Source organism: Rattus norvegicus, chromosome 15 (genome assembly GCF_021556685.1).
Source record: "Rattus norvegicus strain SHRSP/BbbUtx chromosome 15, alternate assembly SHRSP_T2T, whole genome shotgun sequence".
NCBI lineage: Eukaryota > Metazoa > Chordata > Mammalia > Rodentia > Muridae > Rattus > Rattus norvegicus.
The window spans coordinates 33,163,211-33,169,920 of NC_141548.1; the positions used below are offsets into that span (position 1 = coordinate 33,163,211).

The 6,710-nt window shown below is 43.2% G+C and overlaps 1 pseudogene; it reads right to left on the reverse strand.

The window, feature by feature from the left end:
* Window positions 1–1,051: 1,051 nt before the first annotated feature.
* LOC134481972 (mast cell protease 2-like) lies at window positions 1,052–4,587 on the reverse strand (annotated as a pseudogene).
* Between the last annotated feature and the right edge of the window lie 2,123 nt (window positions 4,588–6,710).

Below are 6,710 nucleotides of genomic sequence, written 5' to 3' on the forward strand. Positions count from 1 at the left end.
GGTGCTGGGTACCTGAAAGAGAATGGGGGACAAGAGAAGCGAAGAAGGATGCCAAGACAAGAGTCTGACCAAGGGGACAATTTTATTTTTCCCCAAGGCTGAATTTATACCATAACATGGGTAACAGAGGGAGGGGGGAAGTAAGAAACATTTATGCAGGCCAAGGACACAATATTTGTGTGTTCATGGAATCAGCTGATGTTGACAGGATGTCAGAAAGGTCACAGGTTTGTCATATCTATTAGTCAGCAGGATGTTGGTTTTTCAGACAGGTTACAGGTCATCACATTGGGTATCTTGACGTCAGATGTATTTCTCAGCAAGAGAACTTTATCATATTATTATTCATCCTGACCACCAGACTTGTATTAGTCTTCTGCAGCTGGCTGGGGATTTTCCATGAACCCAGTCACACTTAAATCTAACCATAATAATAACATCAATAATGGAGGGCTTCAAAGGCATTGTTCCCAATATGCAGGTACATTATTGAGAACTCTGATTAAGATTGAAGCATGAGTTTTGAAGACACAAGCAATCAACAGCCATGTTTAACTTATACATGGAGTTTCCTATGATGTGTAGAAAGACACAGCGGCTATTGCATAGGGTTTGTGGGGAGAAGAACTGAGAGACAGGGACAGAGAAGACAGGACAGTGGAGGACAGAAAAATGCACACCACTGTGGATGTGAAATCTTACAGTACACAGCCATACATGTTATATAGTATTCAGTAATCCACAGTGGTACACCTGTACCAGGAGGTCAGTAATCAAGATTGTTAGCAGGGTCAGGTAGTAGTAGCTCAAATAAATTTTTCATTATATTTATGGAGGGGTGTGTATTAGAGTGCAGAGTGGAGTCACACAGTTGGGGGACATTTTATCTTTATTGAGGTACATTATAGGGAAAATCAGTCGTCAGAGACTTGTATATCTTTGAGATTGTCTTGGAGACAGGCTGGGACAGGCTGGAGACAGGCCATGTTGAACCCAAAGGGTACCAAATGAGCTCAGGGTGGGAGAGTCTGACACATGCAGGTCAGGCTTTTCAACTACTTGCCCTTAAGACTGCATTAATCCAGGGCACCTATGGGGAGATTCTGGTGAAGACTGCAGGAGGCTTTGCATCTGGATGCCCATAAGATACAATATCATGGGCCACACCAGCAAACACTAGAGGTCCCCCAGAGTCTACCTGTAGGTGAGAAAAATCAGAGTATGAGCAAAGATTGCTTTCCCCCAACTTCAACACCCCCACCATAGCTACTCGCAGACTGAAATGTGTGCTGGCTCACTTTTATTTGTAAGTTAGGGATTTACTGCCTGATTCCCCTCCCTCTGTCCTTGCCCCAACGCTAAATGTCTCTTTTCATTCCCTTCCTGTCTAGTGTCTAGCCTCACGGGAAGGTTGCAGGAAGGGCTAGGGCACAGGGAGATGAGGTGGACAGGGAGAATGTCAGTTCCCAGAGCTTCAGGGATAGAAGTTAAGGACAGAGGCATTAGACACCGCCATTGAGAGCTGTTTGCACATTTCCTCCACTGATGCTGTCTCCTGATGTGGGGAGGAAACCCTAGTGTGTACTCACCTTGTCTGATGTTTTTAACATTGTGAGATTGCGCACACAGACCTGCAAGTTATAGTCATAACGCCTATAGATTTTACAGCCTCTTCATCCATGATTCTTAGTTCAACCTCACTCAGTGTATAGGACTTAGGTTCTGTCACTCCAGTTCACCCCCATTCAGCTGCCCAGCACATTGTTCCAGGCTTGATATGGTCAGAGGGCCAAGGCAGGGGAATTACATCCACAGCAGCAGTCAACTCTACTTTCTCTTCAAGCTGTTGGGGAAGGAGAGAAGAGATTTCAAACCAAAGAAGGAGGATGGGACATGGGTCCTTTCCCACTGGGAATTCAGGTGTGGGTTGTGAGGACTGAAATGAATTTGAAGGTCTGAGTCAAGGAGAGTTAAGGATGGGAGACTTAAGCAGGCCAGGAAATATAACAGATCGTTCAGTAACACGATGTCACTGAGACTGGAAGAGTAATGGGACTTTGGGCGACTGATTTGCTTTTCAACTTTCATCTTCTGCTGTGTGGATTATCTCTTGCTCCCATCATGAGCTCCAAGGGTGACAGTGATTTCTCTGTGGAAAATCTAAAGAAGCAGTGAAAAGTGCTGGACTTAGGAGGAGGACGCCTGAGGAGAGCAACACGAGGCTCTTTCTTCTCTATCCCAGGGCAGAGAGGAGAGAGACCTGAGATGGAGCTCCTAGCACCACATCTCAAGCACCACCCAGAAGGACAAGGCTCAGGCAAACCCAGGACTGAGAATTCTCTCCAGCCCCACAACAGGGACTTGGATTTGACTGAACCCATGGCTTTGCACAGAGCAAATGGCCACTCTACATTGAGTTACATCCCAGCTCATGTCTGAGCTCTGCTACCACTAGAATACGACAAGACTTGTGGTTTTAGTCCTGACCAGAGCCGTGCTTAACGCTCTGACCTCTCAAAAAGGAGAGCTCACGGGGAAATGAGGAAGGCTTGGAGTGTTTCCTCAGCTCTGTTGCTCTGTGACCATGGCTCATGCATTTCTTCAGAGGAAGTGAAGCCTCTCACCTTCCATTACAGTGTGCAGCAGTCATCACCATTTGGTGGGTTATAGAAACCCACCACAGATATCCTCTAAACCTCTCTCAGTCCAGATGGGCCCTGAAAAAGCAGGATTGTGCTCTAGACTCCACACCACCAACAATCTCCTCTGGAACAAAGAACACCCAGTCCCCAGTCACAAGCTTGCAGGGCCCCCAACACAGTACTGACAGAGAAATATGGGGCTAAAGCTGAGCGACTGCTCCAAGCCCACCCCACCTCACATGGGGCTCAGGCTCCTCCACAGGTCCTTTTTTCTTTTCTCTTTTGTTGTTCTTTCTTCTCAACACCTCCCTTTCAACTATCATCCTTTGTTTCATAAAACAATGGCTATTTGTGTTTCTGATGTTCTATTTCCTTTAGGTATTTCTTTCTACACTCATCCTGTCTTCCTCAACACTAAGGGAAGGCCATAGGAGACGTTCCCATCAGAACAGTGTATTTTGATGAAGTTTTGTGAAAGGATAGTAGTTTTTCTTTTACACACACACACACACACACACACACACACACACACACACACAAAACACACATATATATACATATATATATATAATTTAATTTTTTCCATCTTTAATAACTTGGGTATTTCTTATTTACATTTCGATTGTTATTCCCTTTCCCAGTTTCCGGGCCAACAACCTGCTAACCCCTCCCACTTCCCTTCTCTATGGGTGTTCTCCTCCCCACTCTCCCCCCATTATTGTCCTCCCCCTAACAATCACGTTCACTGGGGGTTCAGTCTTGGCAGGACCAAGGGCTTCCCCTTCCACTGGTGCCCTTACTAGACTATTCATTGCTACCTATGCAGTTGGAGCCCAGGGTCAGTCCACGTATAGTCTTTGGGTAGTGGCTTAGTCCCTGGAAGCCCTAGTTGGTTGGCATTGTTGTTCATATGGGGTCTCAAGCTCCTTCAAGCTCTTTCAGCCCTTTCTCTGATTCCTTCAACAGGGGTCCCGTTTTCAGTTTGGTGGTTTGCTGCCAGCATTAGCCTATGTATTTGCTGTATTCTGGCTGTGTCTCTTAGGAGAGATCTACATCCGGTTCCTGTCAGCCTGCACTTCTTTGCTTCATCCATCTTATCTAGTTTGGTGGCTGTATATGTATGGGACACATGTGGGGCAGGCTCTGAATGGGTGTTCCTTCTGCCTCTGTTCTATACTTTGCCTCCCTATTCCCTGCTAAGGGTATTCTTGTTCCCCTTTTAAAGAAGGAGTGAAGCATTTGCGTTTTGGTCATCCTTCTTGAGTTTCATGTGTTCTGTGCATCTAGGGTAGTTTGAGCATTTGGGCTAATATCCACTTATCAATGAGTGCATACCATGTGTGTTTTTCTGTGATTGGGTTACCTCACTCAGGATGATATTTTCCAGTTCCATCCATTTGCCTATGAATTTCTTGATGTCATTGTTTTTGACAGCTGAGTAATATTCCATTGTGTAGATGTACCACATTTTCTGTATCCATTCCTCTGTTAAAGGGCATCTGGGTTCTTTCCAGCTTCTGGTTATTATAAATAAGGCTGCTATGAACATAGTGGAGCATGTGTCTTTGTTATATGTTGGAGCATCTTTTGGTTATATGCCCAAGAGTGGTATAGCTGGGTTCTCTGATAGTTCAATGTCCAATTTTCTGAGGAACCTCCAGACTGATTTCCAGAATGGTTGTACCAGTCTGCAATCCCACAAACAATGGAGGAATGTTCCTCTTTCTCCACATATATAGTAGTTTTTCATTCTTCTTTGATCTTGGAATTTCCCCTAGACAATGTCACTTTAGGATCCTGCCTCATGTTAGCGTCTCTGCTCCTCAAGCTAAGAGATTAAGGTCGGTTGCTGAAAGCTCAGAAATTAGGGAGGATGAAGAGCAAAATCACCAGCTCCAGCCCCAGAAGGCAAGAGAAGAGCCATCAGGAATAGTAGGGCCTGCATTTTGCCAGTGGTGCAGCCTGGGGTGAGCTTCTGTGTGTTCCTGTCCTGGTTCCTACTTTTATAGCTCCAAAGTAGGAGAAAGGAAGGGCTGCAAAGCACAGGTCTGGCTTGGACAAGCTCTATTTTCCTTATCACCAATTCTCACAACTGTGCTCTTTGGTGGTGTTGAATCTGTGGCTAGATTCTGAGACTCTTGGATCTCTTGATATGGTGGTGCCTGCACCTTTCAAAGAGGCTCCAGGAGACAGGATCGCAACACAAGACTAGGGGAACCTTGATCAGGGATCATGGAGCACTTCTTATAAGCACCAGGTATTATTGTCAGTTTTGAGACCCATGCTGCATACGTGTAAAAATCTCAACTCTGTCATTGTAGCACAAACAACTGCATGTTTAGTGTATGAACATATTGGTGAAAAGGAGTACATTTTATTTATGAAAACTGGTGGCGGCTGGTTTAGTCTGAAGACTAAGGTTGTTTTTATGAGAAATTTAGAAATGGTTGTAATTTAACAGCAGAAATTAGCTAGATTGAGTTATACAGTCATAATCTCATTTGGTAACTAAGCTAAAATCACATCTTTGCTTTGCTACAGAACTTATTTGTTAAAAAAGTTTAAAAGTACAAGGTTTAGAGCCAGTCCTTCTATTGATGCCATTGCAAATTTCTGAGTTGAGTACACATAAGAGTTAAATAGCAAATTCATGGCTCTAAGTGTGTTAGAACACTTTCAAGATAATAAGATAATTAACAGACAACAGCCCAGATTACCTTATACAGATAGACGTTTTTCAAAAACATCAGAAATCCACAAAATATGAGGTTTAAAGTTATTTATCTTTTGTTTAGGCATATCTGCTCTTAACAGTTCCCCTTTGGAAGATTTAACAAAGAAATTGAGCATCCCTACCTCCAGCTGAGGTAATACTTTGTGGCTAGGCAGCCACTGGGCAGAAACTGCCTATTTCATCTACAGACTAATACTGTCCAAAAAGGACACCTTATGCAGAATAGCTGTTGACTGATAATCTCTCCCAAGCCAGAATTATTAGCCCTTCGAGGTTTCTGCGTTTCAAGAGTTTGTCAGTTGATTTTGGGCCAGAAGGCTGAAGACTTGCGCTCACATGTTACTAACAGACGACTGTGCTAGTGGAGATTTGTCTCTATAACCTCTCAGTTCTGGAAGCCGTGTAGGCTTCCTGTGTATATAGATATTTGGTCATTCTCAGATTTCTGACAGGGTTGAAGACTGATTATAGTCTCATAGCCTATCAGGCTGTTTAACTCTGAAAAAATAGATTTTATTAGATAGTTATCAGATAGTATACAAGCTAGCCAGGATATGACATAGATTTTTAAGTCTTTCTTAAGCTGAAATGGATAACTAAATGTTCTGTTTAACTGATAAAGTGTTGGACTGGGTGTTAGATATATTTTATGCTTTTAATTACAAAATGATAATAGTTGTACTCAGCTTATATTTGATAGAAAAGTTTTTTTTTAAATTAGACAAAAAGGGTGAAATGTGGGATGATGTCATCATGCAGGTGTAGGCAGGTACAAGATAGAAGGAAGCCTGTCATTGGACCAGAAGGAAGGATGGGTGGGAGAAAAGTTTGAGGGAAGAAGAGGAGACTGGAACAGGAGGAGAAGCTGCGGAGAGAACATGGAGGCTGATGTTAAGATTCCACTCTGTGTATTTACAGGTTGTTATGAATATTCTTAGGGGATGGATGTGTACAGGGATTTGTATGTTGAGGTGAGCAATTATATCTTATAAGATCACACGTTATTGTGTTGTGTGTCTTTCATGTAACAATTTAAGTTTAAGAGAGTGTGTTTAAGAGACACTGGGCTGCGATGGAGTTGGGATGTGTGTTTCTGGCAAGATATCCAGCAGATATCTTGGGGCACTGCAGTGCCAGATCTATTGGGGGGTGAAAGAAAGCCATTTTATATATTTTACAACAACAAGATGATAGAATATGCTGTGAGAAATGAAAAGGTGGGGAGTGTGTATTGAATACATAGCATGTAAGGTATGACCAAGACCTTAATTAACTCAGTGGTTCTCAACCTTCCTAACGGTGTAACCCTTTAATGCAGTATCTCAAGTTGAGGT